This window comes from Megalopta genalis, chromosome 14, assembly GCF_051020955.1.
Source record: "Megalopta genalis isolate 19385.01 chromosome 14, iyMegGena1_principal, whole genome shotgun sequence".
Taxonomy (NCBI): Eukaryota; Metazoa; Arthropoda; class Insecta; order Hymenoptera; family Halictidae; genus Megalopta; species Megalopta genalis.
The window spans coordinates 1,437,291-1,459,528 of NC_135026.1; the positions used below are offsets into that span (position 1 = coordinate 1,437,291).

At 40.4% G+C, this 22,238-nt stretch overlaps 1 pseudogene; it reads left to right on the top strand.

Annotated features, from left to right (window-relative positions):
- LOC143260555 (tyrosine aminotransferase-like) overlaps nt 1-22,238 on the top strand; it is a 50,465-nt pseudogene that overhangs the window by 16,260 nt on the left and 11,967 nt on the right.

The window sequence follows — 22,238 nt, forward strand, 5'->3', positions numbered from 1 at the left end:
ACGCGTTTAGGAATTTTTTCATTTCCTCGTCCTGCTCTTGCGAGTCCGCTAGCTTCGCGTAATCTAGCGGTGCCGTTACGGGTTCAATACGCGAAAGTGCGTCTGCGACCTCGTTGTCTTTGCCGCTAACGTGTTGGATGTCCGTGGTAAACTGACCGATGAAGTCAAGATATCGAAATTGCCTCGGTGTACTCTTGTTCGGTTTCTGTCTAAACGCGAACATTATTGGCTTGTGATCCGTGTAGACTGTGAATTCGCGACCCTCTACCGCGTGTCGAAAATGTTTTATCGCGGTGTAGATGGCGAGCAATTCGCGATCGTACGCGCTGTACTTCCTCTGTGCGGGGGACAAGACTTTCGTGCAAAATTCTAACGGTTGCCACGAACCGCCTTGCCGTTGCTGCAATGTAGCGCCTAACGCGAAATCTGATGCGTCTACCATGATCGCGAGTCGTGAATCGTTGGACGGGTGAGCCAATAATGCTGCGCTCGCCAATGCAGTCTTAAGATTCTCTAGGCCAGACTGCGCTTCGCTCGTCCATTGTAAGGGAGCATTGCTTTTCAGCTTGCGTCCCCGCAACAGTTGATTAAGCGGAGCCTGCAATGCGGCCGCGCCGGGTATGAATCTACGGTAAAAGTTTACCATACCCAAGAAACCGCGCAGTTGCTTGACCGTTACGGGTCTTGGGTATTCTTGAATGACCTTGACCTTTTCGGCCAATGGTCTAGTACCCTCGGCGCTAACCTCATAGCCTAGAAACTTCACCTTCGATTCCGCGAACACGCACTTGCTCGGATTTACGACCATGCCATACTCCTGTAGACGTGAGAAAAGCATACGCAGGTGATTTCTGTGCTCCGTCTCACAACTCGACGCCACTAAGATGTCGTCGAGGTATGCGTAGCAGAAATCAAGTCCCCTTACTACGGTGTCTATAAACCGCTGGAACGTCTGTGCTGCGTTTCTCAATCCAAAGGGCATGACCGTGTACTCGAATAATCCGAACGGCGTCGTTATCGCGGTTTTCGGGATGTCGTCCGGGTGGACGGGGATTTGGTGGTACGCACGCACCAAATCGATCGTCGAAAAAATCGTCCTCCCGGATAGCATCCTCGAAAAATCTTCGATATGCGGAATCGGATAGCGGTCGGGGACTGTGCGGGCATTAAGTAACCTATAGTCTCCACAGGGTCTCCAACCGTTATCCTTCTTAGATACCATGTGAAGGGCTGAGGCCCACTGGCTCTTAGACGGACGGATGTGACCGAGACTCAATAGGTCCTCAAATTCCGCTTTGGCGTCTTTAAACAGCTCCGGCGATAACCGGCGCGGTTTGCAAAATACCGGAGGACCTTCCGTTGTTGTTATGTAATGCGTTACGCTATGCCTCACCTGCCGTTCTGTGTGTTGTGTTGGACGCACCAGGGTCGGGAATTCCGCCAGAAGCTGCTGGTACGGCGAACTCCCCATTATCGCCTTGATGGACTGCGTCTCCGTCGTGGCGATCCTCCCGGTGGTCGTCAGCATCGTGGTCTGGTCCAACAGTCGCCTGCCTTTGAGGTCCACCAGCAGTCCGTAGTGTGCTAGGAAGTCGGCTCCGATTATGGGTTTTGACACGTCTGCGATGACGAACCTCCATGAAAAGTTCCGTCGCAGTCCCAGGTCGAGGCTCGTCGGCTTCAGTCCGTAGGTGCTGATGGTGGACCCGTTGGCAGCGAACAGCTCGCACTTTGCTTTGTCCAGGCTACCCTTTATACACGATCGAGGGTACACGCAGAGGTCCGATCCAGTGTCTATTAGATACACCTCGTTCCGTGCCCTCTCTCGTACGAAAAGGCGGCAGGTTTTCGGCCCGGCACTGACCGCCGCATTCAGTGGGCCCGTGCGTTTCCCGCGCTGTACGTGCACGGCGGCCTGCATTTCGTCGACTGCGGTCCGAATACCTGGTGGTACCAGCAGTGGTCCCTGTTCCTCGGGAACGCGCTCCGACGCCGCTCTTTGGATTTGGAGCGACCACGGTAATTAGGCCGGTCGGATATCTTCGGCGGGCGCGACCGGTCTTGTTCCGCCATTCGCGCCTCTATTTTCTCCAGTCGGTAGAGCACTTGTTCCATCGGATCCTTCCGCGCCGCCGAGACGCTGGCCACTTGGCCGCTGGCCGTTCCCTCATGGATCCGGTCCGCTATATCTGCCAGCGAGTCGAGTGGCAGACCGATTTGCGAATGGATAATAGCTTTCGTCATGTCCGGCATCCTGTTGGCCCACAGCGTCTTCAGGCAGGTTTCAGTCATAGTTTTTCCGGCCAGGCTCTGCATGTGCCGCAGGAGCTGGGACGGCGTACGGTCGCCGATTTCTTCCGTCTCGAAAAGTTTAAGCATCTTCTTACTTTCCGAGGCGGACATGCGCCGTATGAGCGCCCGTTTGAGCGTCTCATACTTGTCAGTCTCCGGGGGCGCCGTGAAGATGTCCCAAACCTCCTCGGCGTATTTGGCATCTAGTTGGGCCATCACATGGCAAAATTTCGTGTTATCCGCAGTGATGCCGCTTATCGTAAATTGTGCTTCGATTTGGTTAAACCAGATCTCTGGTCGGTCCGGCCAGAACGGCGGTATGTGAGTACCTACACAACAAACTTCCGGCGTCGCGGCACTCTCGTGGTTCACTTCGGTATTCATTTTATTGTTTCTACTTAATTGTCTATGTCTAATCGCACTGCACTAATAATCACGTCGGGGTCACCAATTTCGGGTAGGATCTGTTCGTAATTAAGTACTCTCGCGTGCGGTGGTAGAAAGTTCTTTTTATTTCGCGGACTATGTCTGCGGACGAGTCGCGATACAATGATCGAGTTTGATCTTTCGTTTTGCCGTTTGCCCTGGTAATATTCTTGAACAACCCTGATTGGTCAACCCCACGCGTTGGGCCTTTCCAATCAGCGCTGCTCATTTTGACCTTCTCACCGCCCGCCCCTTACGCTCTTTGCGTATTTTCGGGACGGCTCGGTAATCGGAGGGGATGATGAGTCATACGTGACACGTGTGGAAACTTTCCTCCGGGTCACCCACGTCGGGCCACCTGGCCTTTGGGTCGCTGGGCCCGCTTCGAGTACCCTTCGGAAACTCTCCTAATCTATGACGGTCTCTTTAGCTATTGAGGAATTTCTTAGAAAGACTCTACTGTGTAAACATCTACTGTGAAAGACTCTACTGTGCTATCAGGTGGTGAGCTTGTCTTCTCAAAAATAGCTTCTTCGAAGGAGAGTCATAAATTACGTTGGCCGTTTGCACGAAGACTGAAGATCTTATTGTGCGCACGACTGGTCGCTACACGCTATATAAAACACAGGAAACCAAAGATCGACAATTTTTCGGTGATAATTTAGGTGGGGGAATTGTATTATATTTATGATATGGAAAATATTGCTTATAGTTAGACCAGCAGATCTTTATGAAAATGCATATTTGTTTAGAATATAGGTTAATTGATGGGACTTGGAGTGATATTTGTTTCGTCATTACAAGATTCTAAGAATATAGTTTTTATTTTGCATATTGCATACATTTTACATATTACATATTTTTGAAATATTTTACATACAATATTACATAAACAAAGTGATCCACTTAATTTGTTTCAGGCAAATATCTTGCAAACCGTAAATGATACCGAAAAATGTTGAAAATAAAATCTTAATGGTTTCAGGGGGTACATAATCTGATATTAGCATGACTTTTCTAGGCGTATGCGTAAAGAAGACACGAAGGTCAATTTCATATAACTTGCTTTTAGAGTATCGTACTTCTGCACTGCGAGAATACTAAAAACAAAATTTCAAACGAAATTTGAATGGTTTTAGAGTTTAGTACTTCATTTCTTTACGTGGAATCATATATTTTTTATTAGACTAGTCGATTCAGCTCGTCACTCTCTGTATGAAAATGCTAAGGCATTTATTGCGAAAAATCATTGGTTTAGAAGATATTTGAGTTTTAATATCTTTTAGAGACCGAGTAAATCTTTGCAGTCAGGCTGAAGATTGTATTTTTGAACAGCAACTTTAGATATGCGACTGCTAAAACTATGTATTACTAAAATTAAGATATCTTCTAAAATAATGATTGTTCAGAATTCTAAGGCAACAGGATTTATGATGCGAACGTGACTTCGTAGCTGTTTTTTGAGCTCAAAGAGTCCTTCTCGACAATAATGGTTACTTTCGCATTTGGCACCATAAACGGGAAGAAACGCCAAAGCGGAATTAGGAAAAACACGAGGCCCCGAACTTTCGGTTTTTTAACAATGATTCTCCGCGTATTTGATATTCGCGGTTCCCTACGACTTTTCAAGATGCTAGGGATAATAAGCTGAGTTTCTTTTCTTTAACTTGGAATATATTTGAACATTCAACATCGATACAGAGTATAACTTTTAGAGAGTAGACTATTCCGTGTTCGGGTTGATTGTAGAATGCTGTTGTGTGTTGTGTGTTCTCGAAGGTAAATTCGGTGTGGGTGTGTTCTAAATTTGAGACAGTCGGATTCGTGGATTGTTCAATTCTTGCGAGGAGTGAGGGAAACGGTCACCCTGACTGATTCGCCCCAAACTAAGGGTCACCCGCAGGTTGTGCTCGTGCCCTCGGGTGACACCCGCGAAGGAATCCGAGTGTCCCAAGGATAAGCCGTAGCAAACAATGATCCGGAAAATGCCTCTTCTCGGTGGAACATGCATATCGTAAAAAACGACTAGGAATGACATTTGGTGACCAACTGTGGATCATAAAAGAAATACTTGAATAGAAGACGGAAATGGCTTTCAACGAAATTGCTTACTACGGGTGTTCTGGCATTTCGATTGCTTCGTCCAAAATACGCTATTTCCTAGGGCCTTCGGTCCCTGGGTTATCCACATCTGGCAATTTTCATCTTCCCAGGGACGGACGTGGATGGTCAATAACGTTTGACTCGAGGACAACATTTTTCCTCACTTGATTTATAGGGGTTCCGTCATACAACGGAACAAACAACCTAATGGGCGGTTTTTCCAACAAAATCCGTATTGGCTGGTGGGAGTTTCTATAAAACTTAGGGAGTTTCTTGAAACGAAACTAAACCAATCTCCCTCGCAGAGATCGGGTGTAGAACACGGCCACTGTCGACGGCCATCTTTCAAAGCTCTTGCAGGCCATCGTTGACGGCCACTTTCAATACACAATCGTGTTTTTGAACCAGCAAAATAACGCCACGCTCGAAACAATGATATTTTGCAATGAATGTTGTAGTTTCTCGTGCCGAGGATATTAACAACTCGTTCGGTTCAACAATAACGAAATTTATTGAACAATGTTTTATCCCGCACTTGTCGCCGACCGATTCAACATTGGGCGACTATTTCAACGGATCCGTGGTTGGGAGTTGGTCGGTTTAACAATATTTGGTCGATAGCCGTTTATCGATAGCTCGCTCGAATGGTTGTGAAGTCGCGTCTTAATTCGTGTCCCTTTCTTGTCTCTATCGTGTCTCTATCTTGTCTCTGGTTTGTCTTTCGTTTGTCTCTCATTGCTGCCTAGGAGTATCGTCTTTTTGTCGCCTCGCGGAATGCCTCGCTAAGGCCCCGTTTGGGGGAAACGTCATCCCCATTCGCTGATTGACTTGAGGGAGGAGAACCTTCTCGTTAGATCCCCTCTTCGGAGGAGGACGCAAGCCCACCCTCAAGTCAATATTCGGAAACTCCCAAAAAATGCCGAAAACGGCATGAGACTCCCGGAGCGAGACGTTACCCCGAGGCAGCATGACGACGTGGGCCCGAACGGCCCGCCGTGGATTTATGACCCTTGGCCTGGTGACGGTCCCGATGGCTCAAGGGGGCGACCGATTTCTCGAAATCCGACTCCGAGAGTCGCTGGTGGTCTATGGGGAGGGCGGCATGTGTCCTTTCGGGACCGTACAAATGTCGTAGTATTTTTATGAAGAGACCGGAAAGCTGAATCGACTAGTATAATAAAAAATATATAATTCCATTAGAAAAAATAAAGTTACATACTTCATACGTCCTCGACGCGTTCACCTAGAAAAAATGTTATTAATATCAGATTACGTGTCTTACAAAACTATTCAAATTTCGTTTGAATTATTTTTTAGAGTTATCGACGGTTTCAAAGATATTTGACTAGATCGATTTAAATGGGTCACTCTGTATATTTTCTAAATACTTTTACTAGTACAGTGGAATCTCGATATTTCGAACAAACGAAAATTCGACTAATTGTACGACTTGTGAAACTGTAAAGTAGGGTTCAGCAGAATTTCATTCGAATGATGGATAAGAGATAAATATTTAAGTGTTTTCTTCAAATGTTGCATCGGTGTGTCACGCATATATGCTTCCCTAGCCATTGTGCATGTTGGTCGATGTCGGACATTGATATCGGATATCGGAACTATTGTGACCACGGTATTAGTAGCTGAAATTGAACTGATTCTGAATATATTCGCATAAATATCTTCTTATAAAATTACGTAAAAATAAAAACCGTCATCAATTATTCGCATTATTATTCGAATAATTGTAGAATCTCTATTCTAGGAATTCTAAAAAGTAAAGAACTATCGGAATAAATTTATAAGAATAGAGAATAATTTCTGACAAATAATGAGTACTTATTCTTCGAATGAAATATTCGACCGAAGAAAATTCATTTGGAATCTGTTGTAGAAAAAGCTAACTGTAGTTCATAAAGCTAAAACTCAGAGAAATAAAGAAGTGATGATCACAGATCCGTTGATCCTCTTGAACTGATTCACTGATATGGTAGAGGTGAATTTCGATTTGTAAATACTAGAGTTCCTCTGAATTCAAGTTATGCAGGTAAGATACATAATTGAACACACGATAAATCGCTAGAGTTGAAGAATGTTTATATCGGGTTGTAGAGAGAGGTTTTTAATTTTTACAACTAGGGGAGATGGTGAGTAGAAATAAAAAAAATTTTCGACTTATAAAAATGTTCGTGTCATCGAAGTACAATTATGTAATTTTATTTCTTTAAACATTACCACTGATCTCACATTTAATGGGTTGATAATTTAACAAATTGTCCAACATATTACTTTCACGTAAAAATATTAAAATTATATATGCAGAAATACTATAAAATAGGAAATATAATATTGAAGAGCATGAATTAATTAAATGAGGATAAAATTATTAATCTGATATGATATATGGAAGAGTAATTTAATAATAAATAAAGAAGATGAAGCGTTAAGTGCTAATAAAATAGGAATAAACATTCTTAATAACAATGTTGGATATATAAATTGATTTATAACTATAAATGACGTAAATGCATATAACTAAAGGAATTTTGACATTAATAGGTAAAAAGACTATCATAAAATAAGTTATACCTTTCATTGTTAAATATATTCAATAATATGAAGGGAATATTTCTAATTTTAATTATAATCTTAATATTATAATAAAAAGTTTGTTTCTTGGATATAATTGTTTATACATCAATTATTTATAATAATTAATATAGAAGTTAATTCTGAAATAAGAAAGAATACAGTTCTTAATACTTGTTAAATTATAGTTTAATATAATTGAAAAAGTAATTGGAGAAATCTCTAATACAATTCATAAAAAATAAATACATTATTTATATAAATTGTATTATATCGTCTAACAAATAGAATTAAAACATTAAATATACTCAATAATAAAAACATTGAATTTTTATGTGATTTGCATCATCTAAACATATCGAAGTCGAAAATAACAAACGTTAATACGAAAAAGTTTGACGCAGATTTATTGAGGAAAGCATTAATGTTTATATGGAGATTTCATAATATTGTTTCAATCTGTGACAAATATGATATTGCAATCTAAATCTTTCCGCAGATAGCATAAAAAATAAATTGTATACTGCAGTACCAATCATTATTGATGATGAGCTTTAAATATATAGTGTTAGACACTTTTTCATTATGAATAGATCATTAATCAATTAAATCTTCTCTAAAATCATATAGAAAGTACACAAGATAAAGGAAGCAATTTGTATACGCAGCATGAAAGTTTAGAAAACTTGTACGGTATTTTCAGTTTAGCAATTGAGATTACGTATCCTTTATTTTTAACTAACACATTAATGAAGATCTTTGGAATGCTATACTACAGAATTAATGGCCCAGAAGTTTTACAAAAACTTACCTTAAATATGTCGTCTCGTCTACTAAAAGTGATTAATGATAAAGGAAGCTACACCTGAATTACTTAATTTAACTTAAGATTATCCTTAAATTAACAACGCTGTATCGTCAAAGAAATGTGTCGCAATAAATTAGTCTTTATTAGAAGTTTTCCAAAGTTCCATGCCGCGTTTTCAAAGTTTGAATTTCAAATTGTTGTATTTTAATTAAGTGTATATTATTGAGTATATTAATGAAGTGTACACAATTATCTATTTTGTAAAAATATTTTACATTACGTACGAGTCAATTTTCATAAATATTTAAGCAGCAACGATCACATATTTTCAATAGGTTTAATAATATTTCTACACTTACTAATATGCGGAAGGAGATATCTAGACCTATAAACTATACAATATCGTCTTCATATGTTGATTTTAATTTTATAAAAATATCTTCAACTTTCGCTTTATTTTAATAACCAAATCTGAAAACATGTCATTTAAAAAAAAAACGTTGTTCACTTTGAAACGTTGGAACATTGACATCGAAGAGAAAATTTCGTCTTATCGTAATATTGTATTAGCCTCTTTCGCTCGAAATATAGGTTAGCTGAGATATTTCATTGTCCTGATTGCAGATAATAATTCACCTTGCATATGAAATGTAAAACATTATATGCAAATGCAACGACAAAATAATTATGAGTTTATTGATAAGTTGATTATTAATTTTCAGCCTGAGCTTAACTGGGAAATTGACCTAGATGACTTGGAATCGCAAATTGACGAATCGACAGCAGCCATCATTATAAACAATCCTTCCAATCCGTGCGGATCTGTGTTCAGCAGGGATCATATACCCGACATTCTCGACGTGGCCACCCGTTACTATGTCCCAATAATAGCCGATGAAATTTACGAATACATAGTACGTGCTCAATAATTATCTGTTATAATAGCCAACAAATAATTTCATTTTTCATGAAAACTAACATGCATTCATAACTAATTGTAATTCTATTACTTTGTGGCAGAGTTAAGCATTTCTCGACAAAATTTTACGATTAAATTAGTCATTAGTTACAAATGTTTTATCAAAAGTAATTGCTTTCATTAGACGCGTTTGGCAACAATTCTTTCATTAGTCATTATTACATGTTAATTCTTAGTTACGATTACCGAGTCACGACCGTTAGTCATTCATCATTAATAATTATATTAGTATTGAAATTTTCGAACAAGATTTACCGAAGTAGAATAAGTTATCGGACAAGAATTTTGCAATTAGGATACTTATGAAGACGAATTCTCATTTGTTTACTTAAAAAATGCATTCACACTTATACTAGTATACTATTATGCTTATGATGTGTAATTGTAAAAATTTACTTGTTGTATTGTATTTACATAAAATACCAATTTCTGTTAACTCCATTAAGGTAACTAAAATCATTTTCTGTTTACATATAGGGGGGTACTGTTATTTATACATATCCCTACGTATTATTAATTTTAGAGAATGGTTATACCTTCTCATACCTTCATATACTTTCATATACCTTCATATACCTTCATATACTTTCATATACATTCATATACACTCATATGCATTCATACACACTCATATACTTCATATACATTCATATACATAAGACACCAGTTTCTAACATGAATTTTATTATGAATCAAAATGACCCTGCGTTCGTCTCCTGCGACAGTCAAAAACTATTCGTCTTCCGAAAGTTAATATTTATTTTCAACCAATTTTTGCAGCATGTATTAGTAACTATCGATTACCTCTTATCATTTTAATTAATGACTAATGACTAATTTGATCAAGTTTTCACGAATCACAAACTACAGTTAATATTCTAATCAACTACAATTAATATTCTTTAATTACTAGTAGACTGCGGATTTTATGCATTTTTGGCAAGGGTAACTACGTCAAAAGGGTAAAATTGTAAAAACAAACAAATTTGAAAATATTTTTATATTATGTACAACTTATTCAAATTATATTAAAAGAGGAAAGATATTTTCACTTAGACCTTAGTTAGATTTCCGATTACATTTTGTCCAACTTTGCTTCGTCGGTATTGTTTTTCCTTCTTCCCCTCACTCTACCTTTTGCCACCTTGTCTCTGTCTACCCCCTTCCACAACCTTTCTTTCTCGAATAGAATTAATTGGAGGACTAAAGTCAGAGATTCCGAATTAGGGTAGTGCTATGGCTGGTTCGATGGTTTTCCGGGATCTGAGAATGTTTAAGCTCGGGCTTCCAAACTACTAAACCTATACTGAAGAAGTACAGAGGTCCATAAGCTTGCGTCCATGGCTACAGAGTTCATCAAGGTCCTGATCTCTTAGTCCTGGTATCTGGAAACTTCGTATTTAAATATTGATAGCGATCGTCTGACGTAACTAAATCTACGTGATTCAAAAGCAATTGAAAAATTTACGTTGTTTTTACTAGATCAGGAGTTGATTTAAGGGGTTGTAGCGGCCAGTCGGCGCGCATAAGAGAAGATTTATTTCTCGCGCAAACGACTAACATATTTATGACTCTCCTTCGAAAAGGCTATCTTTGAGTAAACTGTTTTCTGTGCGGACGGCAATAAGCCAGTAGAGTTTCTTTTTTACCTGATTCTCGATAGCCTACGAGACCGTCATAAATAACGGGAAATTCCGAAGGGCACGCAAAACGGACCCGAACGCCGGACGTCCGAGCGCAACGGCCCTGAGGAAAACCCAGGCCGTTACATCATAAAAAACGCACCCACTCCGATCACCACGCGGTCCCAAAACGGGACGCGCTCAGGGCGTAAGGGACAACGCGGTGAGAAGGAGATGGACAACGCTGATTGGGAAAACCCATTCGCGGGTCAACCAATCAGGGGGTGTCCAGAGCCCTTGCCGGGGGCAAACAGGAAAATATAAAAAGAGCAACAGTGAGGCGCTCGCTCTCATACCTCGCATACCTTCAATAGTTCTCATACCTCTCTTGCTACGACGTCACGTTACCCGAAAGTGTTTCTACGCAACTTAATAAATAAAGTTTAATAGTTACACCGCACGCACCAGTTATTTACCAGAACACACATCCATAACTAAAGGGTCATGATTAATTAAGAGTTTAAAAAATGGTGTTTCTTGGGAATTTTCTTCTCAAAGATATCAAATAAACAGTTAACTCAATACTTTCAAGGTCACGATTCAACGTATATTTTCAAGTACGAAACTTTCGAATTCGAAACTTTCGATGACTATGGAAACTTTAAAAAAATTACTGTAGAAGAAAAATATACTTGCTGGAAATAAAAAATTCAATACTTTTGATTAATTACTAACTAATTTCAGCCTAACCTCACTTGTCTTCCTTAACCTATTTTGTTTATTTTGCTCCTTATCTCCAAGTCTAGTTTTTAATATTTTCTTCATTATCTCAAGGTTATACATGGCTATGTCTATATTATGTCAAAATTATAGAATTTTTTGCATTACAATGATTCAAAAAGACACATAGGTGGCTAGCATTAGCTAAGAATGATAGCTAAATGAAATATTATTTTTCAACTATTCAAATTAGTTGATGTTCTTTTTGCTTCTATTAGGTTTTTCCTAGACGGAGTTTTTATCCATTGGCGTCGTTATCAAGCGAAGTTCCTATGTTGTCCTGCAGCGGCGTGCCAAAAAGGTCAAGCTTTGTATGCCTTATTTTATCGACTGAGTGTATTGGTATGGTTTGTACACATAGTTATCCAAGATTAGTGGAATCAATAGTTCTATTTGTAATGGCGGAGGAAATAAATACCTAATAACATCCATTGGTGACTAACGATGTAACTTAATGAATCTCTGCAAGACTTACCTATATTTGCACAAAATTCAAAAAGCTAGAAATACGCGATCAACATTGTTCTTAACCCTAGGGTATTAAAGGTATTGCATGGTTTAAGGTCTGCTTAAGTGTGGGTCATTTTGTATCCATACAAGAAAAAATGCTATAAATATTATTTTTTCTGTTCGAGGTATATTTATTTATACTATATTGTTAAATAATACGTTCAGATATCTATTAATGCAAAAATAACATAGGAAATTTATAAAAGAACATCGTTAGAATAAAAATACATGTCACTTGTGAGTGCAGTAAATTCTCCCAGATTATCCCTCAGCTTGGAAACAAAAATGGACAACTTGGGAAGAGCAGATACGTTTATGCGAGCCTCGTGGCTCATTTTTATAGGCGTTGATAATCGGCAACTATAAAAACTGATAATGTTATCTCCTCTTCCCAAATTGTCCATTTTTGTTTCTAAACTGAAGGGCAATTTGGGAGAATTTACTGCACTCACAAGTGATATGTATTTTTATTCTAACAATGTTCTTTTATAAATTTCTTATATACGTATGTCAACGACGTTTTAAATTTTTTTGGCACAAAAAACAGTTAAAATTGGTGGTACTGCATACTCTCAAACATAGTCGCTTTTAAAAAAGGCCATCTCACGGCGTCCACGATTCCGGCCATTCTGCTTTCCTGATATAAAAAAAACGCGAAAGTTCCTTAATTAGCATGCATTTGGCTATAGCAACCACTAAAACAAAAGAAAAAAGTCAGTAATTAAAAAAGTGGCTGATTCTAGTAGGAGCCGTAGTTAAACATGTATTAAATATGTTCTTAAAATTTTTAATCAATTGGTCAAGTAGGTTTTGAGATATCATGGACACCATTCTGAAAAACATAATTTCGAGAAAAATGTCGTTAGTATATCGATTATGATATAAAGTCGTCACATTCTTCAAACAACCACAATTTCGTTAATTTTTGAAACTATATCCTTTAGGAATATGCAAAAAAATTGATTTTTTTAAATGTTCAGGCTAGAAAATCCCCTCAAGCGTTAAGGAACCATGTATGAAGTGCAAAGAATCCGGCGGTGGAACGTTTGTACATTTTTTCTTGAATATTTTTCGCATCTAATGGTTTTTACATTATTACATTAGAAGAAATTTTCAAAATTGAATCCTCATATTTTTTTTATTCTTATCAAAGAGAAGTTAATGATAACGAAAGTTGGAGAAAAAGAAAAATTGAGAGAATTATAGGCTGTATACATTGTATAAAGGAGAAATAGTCTTTTTTAGAGAGTGTAAAAAATCTTTACCACTATTGTCTTAAAAATTAACGCGACTCTAACCACAAGTAACAAAAATTAATGCGCAGAATGCATGCACAATCGCGGTTTATGAAATTAGCCTGATGATTTACCGTAATAACCATAAAACTGTCCGCTTGCAGATGTCAAGGGTTCGGCAGAGAGAAAACGTCCTTGACGTCTCTTTATTTTTTATCACTGCCACATGTACTGCAGGCCTAGTCGCGGAGAAAGTCGTCGGCCGCGTACCGCTACCCGGCCGAACGGCCAACGCGCCCCTACAGCGAGGGTTCGACGATGGCTGTCTCCCCCACCAAACTAAACGGGGGTAAAAGAAGACAGCGAGTCTCCCAAAAAGGCGTGGCCTTTTGCGGGGGTCTTTCGATTCTAGGTTGTTACCTCGAAGATTTGGTTGAAAGAGAATTTAACTCGATTATATACTAAAATTTTGTGGAAAAATGGTAGTGGAGGTGTTGCAACGTGATCCGGTTCCCCCTCGGAGGTACTCGACTCACGATATACAAATCCATCCCCGGCTGGCTGGCGCCAGCCTGGCGTATGCCTTCAGGAAGGAATATAAAAAATACGTGGGAAGATTCCTCGTATGTTACACAACAATAGGTAAATCACGAATATACTTCACGAATCATGAAATTTTCATATTATCTATCGTATCATCCATTTTTAAATCAAGTCAATATAATTTGTCTATGTTCAGTAATATGGATGCGATCAATAATATTTTAATAAATGCAGACTGTGAAATAGAGTAATACCTAATATCAGATATAAATTAAATTCCATCGTTCTGAACATATTGATTCCAGAATTCGGCTGCTATGACCAGGTGAAGAAGATGACTATCTTGTGGACAAGAACAGCTTTATACAGGGTGATTCACGGAACTGTAACACGCTATATTTTTGTTGTGTTTCAAGTTAGAAAAATATGTTAGAGGGAAAAGATGAATAGTCTTTAAGTGGTCATAATGCGAAATAAATAGTTTTCCCACAAGCGGACGCATAGAAATCATGTAAACATCATCGACGTTTTTCTAAATAGATACTTACATTTTTTTCGTATATATCGGAACCTTTCGTTATTCTGAGTAAGAAAGTGTTAGAGTAATATTATTGAAAATTAATAGTTTAAACATTTTTTTAAAAACATGTCTTCATCGAAGTAAATGTTCAAACAACTTCCCCTCACATTCGAAACATTTAACACAACATTTTTTAATCGTTTTCCATTACTGAATTAAGATGTTGCTTAGTTACTGCTCTGCAATGAACTGCAATTTGTTGTTTTAGATCTTCTACTGAATTAATTGGATGTGCGAGTACCTTATTTTTTACGTCCCCATAGAACAAAATCCAGGGGTTTTTGATCAGGCGAACGAGGTAGCCACTATTGGAGAACGTGTAGCACTTTTCGGCATATGCAAGTGTAAGGAATTGTGGAACTATCCTTGTATTGTGCGCTGATGCACCATCCTGTGAAAGATATTTTTAATTTGATTGAGTTTGTAACACAACATCATGAAAAATTTTTTTAAAAAGTCTTGGAAATTGTTCATTTTTCGATAATATTACCCTAACACTTTATTATGTAGAATAAAGAAAGGGTTCGATATATGCAAAAAAATGTATGTATCTATTTAGAAAAACGTCCATAATCTTTACATTAACAAAAAATATGATATAATCATCTTAAAGCTCTCCTTAAATCATGTTATTTTAGCTCAAAACATGTTCAATTGAACCATGAAATGGTTGATCACGTTCTGTGGTTCACCCTGTGTATTAATTACTAAAGTTAAGATTTTTAAACTTATACGACATAGAGAAGAAAAATATGTACATAATTTATGTATACATCCTGCACAGTTTCAGAATATCGTTTGTGCGTTTTCGACATATTTCTTACGTCTTCGTACACATAGTGTCACAAAAATATTTTAAGCTTTTGATATAAGATATAAGCTTTTGAAAGAAGTGATTCCTGAGGTCATTGGAAGTTACTTATTCCTTGGTGAAAATGTCCTCCGCGACTTTGTTAACGAGTTATCAACAAAAAAATACTGATCAACCAAAGAACGAGTTCGATTGGTGTCCCGCCCATGCGATCAATGTTGCATCGCGCTTGTTATCGTGCCAGAACCCGCCAACCATACTTGATCTATGATTAGCCTCTATTTTTCGCCCATAACTTGTTAGCAAAGCCTCGGAGAACATTTTTGCTAACGAAAAAGTTACTTCAAGTAACCCGACGTATCATTCCCTTCGAGAACTCAGAGCAATTTTCGGATATGTACGGTCCCGAAAGGACGGGACCGTCGCCAGGCCAAGGGCCATAAAGCCTTCGGGACCGTCGCCAGGCCAAGGGCCATAAAGCCTTCGGGACCGTCGCCAGGCCAAGGGCCATGAAGCCTTCGGGACCGTCGCCAGGCCAAGGGCCATAAGGCCTTCGGGACCGTCGCCAGGCCAAGGGCCATAAAGCCTTATCGGGCCGTTCGGGCCCACGTCGTCATGCTGTTTCGGGGTAGCGTCTCGCTCCGGAATTGTCAGCCGTTTTCGGCACGTTTTGGGGGTTTCCCACCATTGACTTGAGGGTGGGCTCGCGTCCTCCGCCGAAGAGGGGATCGGACGAGAAAATTCCCCTCCCTCAAGTCAATCGGCGAATGGGGATGACGTTTCCCCCAAACGGGGCCTTATCGAGACATTCCGCGAGGCGATAAAGGGACGATACTCCGACGCAGCAAGACGAGACGGTAGAAAACCACCAGACGGTAGAGACCACTGAAACCAGAGACGTAGAGACACGAGAGGAACACTAGTTTAAGACACGACTCACAACCATTTTGATTTGTTATACCAACCACGGATCCTTGAAACAGTCGCCCAAAGGTAAAACGGCCGGCGACAAGTGCAGGATAAACATTATACAATAAATTCGTTATTGTTGAATCGAAGAAGTATTTTGATATCCTCGGCACGACACAAAACATGGTCCTTCGAGCCGGATCCAGTGGCGTAATTGGAGTGCAAGTCTAGTGTCGGTTCAACCACATACACGAGACATTCCTTGGAAATTCAACGAAGGCGAACAGCAGTCAACCTCCGAAGCTCCAGAGACGTTCCTGCATTATCGTGACCAGGGACAACTCCGTGGACGACGGCATCGGCGAAGGTAGGCTCGTTTTAATTTTCACGCCAATTAAATTTCCTATTAATCCATTCGTTCCCCTGTCTCGAATTTCGGAATAAAAATGGCACATATCGAGAAGACCGACAAGGCCGTTGAAAGACAAAGTCGTGTAATTAAACAGAATCGAAGTTACTTTAAGGCTCAAATTACTTCATTAAGTAAATTTGTCGAGTCATTTACAGAATCGAAAAGAGAAAGTATTAAATTACAAGAACGAATAACTCGAATCCGATCTCTTTTTCAAAAATTTAACGACAACCAAGACGAATTGGGTATTTTAACCGAAGACTATGATGTCGTAGAATTAGAGCGCGAAGAAATAAGTAACGCGTATGACGAAGCTCTTGCGGCAGCTCTCGAGCTCCAAGAGTCGCTGTCAATCAAACCTAACGGTAATGATGAAAATGTTAAGTTATCCGAACCTAAAATAACCGCGAATAAAATTTCGGTGAATCTACCAAACATCAACCTACCAAAATTCGACGGAAGAATAGAGAAATGGGTAACTTTCCGCGACGCATTTTTATCAATGATCGATTCAGACAAGGGTCTGAGTAAGATTCAAAAATTAACGTATCTCACTTTGTCGTTAACCGGGGAGGCCAAGGAATCGATAGAAGCATTTACAATAAGCGAAGAAAATTACGACGTGGTATGGAATCATTTAACGGAAATATACAACAACCAACGCGTATTAGTTCTGCGCCATGCGACGTTATTACGGGAAACCCCATTTATGAAAAATGACTCTTCTGACGCGATTCGAGAATTAGTTCGGCATATGCAACTTCATATTCGATCGTTGGAAGCCTTAGGCAGAACATGGGAAGATATAGCGAATGATATCTTAACCAGCATTGTCATTTCTCGTATGGGAGACGAAACGCGAAAGGCGTGGGAGCATACGTTAATCGACACAGAAGTTCCGAAAGTGAACGATATATTTAAACATTTGCATAATGCCTCCCACTAATCGCAGGATTATGCATCCATCGCATGTATGAACAAACCGTCTATAAATATGTCGTCTCGCCCTGCAAACAAACGTGAAAATCAGTATATTCGACAAACGCGATCGCGAAATTCACCTCCTTCGTCACCGAAATTTCAACGCCGGATCGCTCTTGCAACTCAGGCGCAAGTATGGCCCTGCTCTTTTTGTAAAAATGAAGGGCATCGCACGTATCAATGTCCTCATTTTCTAGACATGAATGTAGAAAAGCGTATCGAAGCCGTGAAAAATGCGAAATTATGCCTAAACTGCCTGTTGCCCAATCATTCAGCGGAAAAATGCAGATTACGGAAATGCCAATTTTGCAACTTAAAACACAATTCGCGATTGCATAAACATGCGCACGCACCTTTGGAGAAGATCAACGCTCGATCGGATCCACAATTAAATGACCAAGAATGACGTCAACCCAACCACATCGATATTCCGACCAAATTCGAAATTCATCAGACGCTAATGACAGACGGGGCTACTCACGGACTGTTAACGACTGCAGTCGTACGCGCATTAGACCACCAACAAAAACCTATCGAATGTCGCGCGCTATTAGACACATGTTCGAACGCGAATTTAATAACTGAAGAGTTTGCAGCAAAATTAAGGTTGCCCACTCACGTACAAACGGTGAATATCGATGTGTTGAATGAGCTTCAAACAGTTGCGAATCGGATTGTGAAGGTCAAGGTTGTCTCCCGATTAAATCAATTTTCCCGGACTCTTGATTTTTTTGTCATACCGCGTATCGCAGGACACACGCCAGACCGCCAAATAAATCGCAATAAACTACAAGTTCCTCCGAATATTGTTCTCGCGGATCCACATTTTCACAAGCCTTCCCTTGTAGATATGTTGATTGGAACAGGACCAACATTAGCTAGTTTCAGTATTGGTCAACTGCAGATTCAATCGAAGGGAAAACCAGATTTGATTTTACAAAAAACCCAGTTCGGATGGGTCATCGGGGGGAGCGCCCCCACTGTTTCTTTCGGAAACCCACAAACTTTCCTTAGCACGGTTGACTTCGATCTTAGGAAGTTTTGGGAAATCGAAGTGGGACCACAACAACACCACTTGTCGGCAAGTGAAAATGAAGTAGAGTCTCATTTTATCCGTACCGTTGCACGCGAACATTCCGGGAGATACGTTGTCGCGCTTCCGTTCAATCAGAAGAAGCGAGACATCGGCGAATCCCGAACACAAGCATTAAACCGATTTATGTCTTTAGAACGCAGACTCGCTCGAAGTCCCGATCTAAAGACAGAATACACCGCGATTATAAACGAATACATCGCGTTAGGTCACATGACACAAATAGAATCACCCGACAATTCTTTCGGTTTTTATCTACCGCATCACGCCGTCATCAAACCCACCAGCTCGACGACGAAATGTCGAGTTGTGTTCGATGCGTCGGCTAAATCGGACACCGGCATCTCCTTGAATGATGCGCTCGAAGTTGGTCCGACGATTCAGGATGATCTCTTCTCTTTGTTGTTAAGATTTCGAAGTCATGCATACGTGCTAACCGGCGATATTGAGAAGATGTATCGTCAATTTCTCATTCGTCCCGAAGATCGTCCGTATCAACGGATTCTTTGGCGGAACGACAAAAGCGAAATTTCGACCTACGAGCTTAAGACGGTCACTTTCGGTGTAGCTTCAGCCCCATATTTGGCAATCCGGTGTTTACACCAATTGGCAAACGACGAATCGGACAATTATCCCGCGGCATCCGAGGTCGTTAAAAGGGACATTTACGTTGATGATCTTTTGACCGGTGCTGCAACATTCCGCGAAGCCCTTAAATTACGTAACGGTATTATTAATTTGCTAAAAAAGGGGGGACTCAATATTCGACAATGGGTATCAAACGACCCAAATTTGTTATCAGGGCTATCGGAAGATCAAATTCATCCGAAATATTTCGGCGATGAATCCGTTAAGACCCTCGGCGTGATCTGGAGTCCACGCGACGATTCAATTAGATATACCGTATCAATCGATAACAGACAAACGCATACCAAACGAACAATCCTTTCAACTATTGCAAAAATATTTGATCCGTTAGGGCTCCTTGGACCCGTAACAGTAAGCGCGAAAATACTCATGCAACGTCTGTGGCAACTGCGGCTAGATTGGGACGAATCCTTACCTGCCGACATCCAAACCGAATGGTCTAATTACCAAGCGCAATTAAGGTTATTGAAGAATTTCGCTTTTGCACGGCACATTTCACAACACGAGGTCAAACGAATCGAAATCCATGGTTTTTGCGACGCCAGTGAGCGCGCATACGGAGCCAACATTTATTTACGCACTACATCCATGTCTGGAAACATTGCAGTTCATTTGATTTGTGCCAAATCCCGCGTAGCTCCGCTAAAAACCATTAGTTTAGCGCGATTAGAGTTATGCGGAGCTAAATTACTTGCCGAACTGTTTACCAATGTTAAACAAATAATCAGAAAGGAGATCCACTCTACCGTATTGTGGACGGACTCTACAATTGTTCTTCATTGGCTACAACGGTCTCCGAATACATTAAAGACTTTCGTCGCAAACCGGGTTACAGATATTCAGGAAAGCACTGATATTAAGGCATGGCGACATATTCGATCGATCGATAATCCCGCCGATTTACTTTCACGTGGGTGCAGCGTTAAAAATTTCATGGCAAGCAGTCTCTGGCGTTATGGGCCCTCGTGGCTGAAGTTAGACGAAACATTTTGGCCAAATTCGCATTTCGAAATTCCAGAAGTTTTACCGGAGCTACGAAAACTCACGTGTCTAGTCTCCACAATCGTAGAACCTTGGGAAATTATCGATAAATATTCGTGTATCCGTCGTTTAACCAGAGTCATCGCTTATTGTCTACGCTTCATATCAAAACCCCGAGTTACCGGACACCTTTCTGTCAAGGAATTGCAACGCGCGAAAGAAAAAATTATTTTATTTACTCAGCAACAATCGTTCGCTCAAGAATTGCGCGATTTAAAGACAGATAAACAATTAAATTCAAAGAGCAAGTTGCTGCCATTATCCCCATTTATCGACGAAAGAGGCATTTTACGTGTTGGAGGTCGTTTGCAAAATTCAAATTTACCGTTTGAACAAATGCATCCGATTCTCCTCCCAAGAAGTAGTCACGTTACCGATCTCATCATTCGCGAATCTCACGTGCAAAATCATCATTCGGGTTTGACAGCGACTCTGTACCTCGTTCGTCAATTGTATTGGCCCATCGATGGGAAAAACATAACACGAAAAATCATCCGCCAATGTGTAAAATGTTTTCGATGCAATCCTCCGATGACTAATTATGTCATGGGGAACCTACCTGCCGCTAGAGTTTTAGAATCCCGACCATTCACGAATGTCGGAGTCGATTGTTGCGGTCCCTTTTATATAAAGGAGCGACGATACCGCAACCGTAACCGTGTTAAAATCTATGTTACCGTCTTCGTCTGCTTCGCGACAAAGGCCGTACATTTGGAAGTCGTCAGCGACATGAGCTCGGAAGCCTTTTTGGCAGCATTGAAACGTTTTATTGCACGGCGCGGCATTTGTCGGAACATTTACTCGGACAACGGAACGAATTTTGTCGGTGCGAATAATGAAATGGGGGATTTACTTCGGTCTTTAAGCGAACAAGAAGAAATCCGTCAATATGTCGTAGAAAGAAAGATCACGTGGCACTTCATGCCTCCACTGTCTCCTCATTTCGGGGGATTGTGGGAGGCAGTGGTGAAATCATTCAAACATCACCTACGTCGTGTTGTCGGCGACGAGTTATTTACATTTGAGCAGTTTGCGACCTTTACAACCGAAATCGAGGCAGTCCTAAATTCACGTCCCTTGACACCCCTTTCTTCTGACCCTAATGACCTATCCGCCCTGACTCCCGGTCATTTTTTAATTGGCGGTATAATGACGAGCGTACCAGAAGCCGATTTCACCAAAACAGTTACCAATCGGCTGTCCACCTGGCAACACATCCAAAAGATTAAACAGGACTTTTGGAGCCGGTGGCACAAGGAATATATTAACCACCTAAATGTACGAGCAAAATGGACAAGGGGCTCGCATTACATCAAGGAAGGGACGATTGTCGTGTTAAGGGACGACAACTTGCCACCGCTACAATGGACTCTTGGAAGGGTCGTCGAAGTTCACCCAGGCAAGGACGACGTAATACGCGCGGTAACTGTGCGCACAGCTAACGGCGCGTACAAGCGCAACATTCGACACCTCGCACCTTTACCGATCGAACCCGAAAAATCTTAATTTTAATCTTTGATCTTTCGTTTGTACAGCGTTTCGTTTGTTATCAGTGTTATTTGTATATTTGCCGTCCTAGTAGGTCAGTTTTATGACAGACCTCGACTCATGTCACGATGTAACCCGTAGTAGTAACATATTATGCGCATTTATAGTCATTAGTTTTACGCGTTTTAAGAATGTTTCGTATTTTCTTCTTTTGCATCATTGTATATCGATTTTCGAATTTTTCGTTTTAATTTACGCCTATGTTATGTTATGTTCCTTTCTATGTGATTTTGAACTACTTGTGTATGGTTCAACGGGGGGAGCATGTACGGTCCCGAAAGGACGGGACCGTCGCCAGGCCAAGGGCCATAAAGCCTTCGGGACCGTCGCC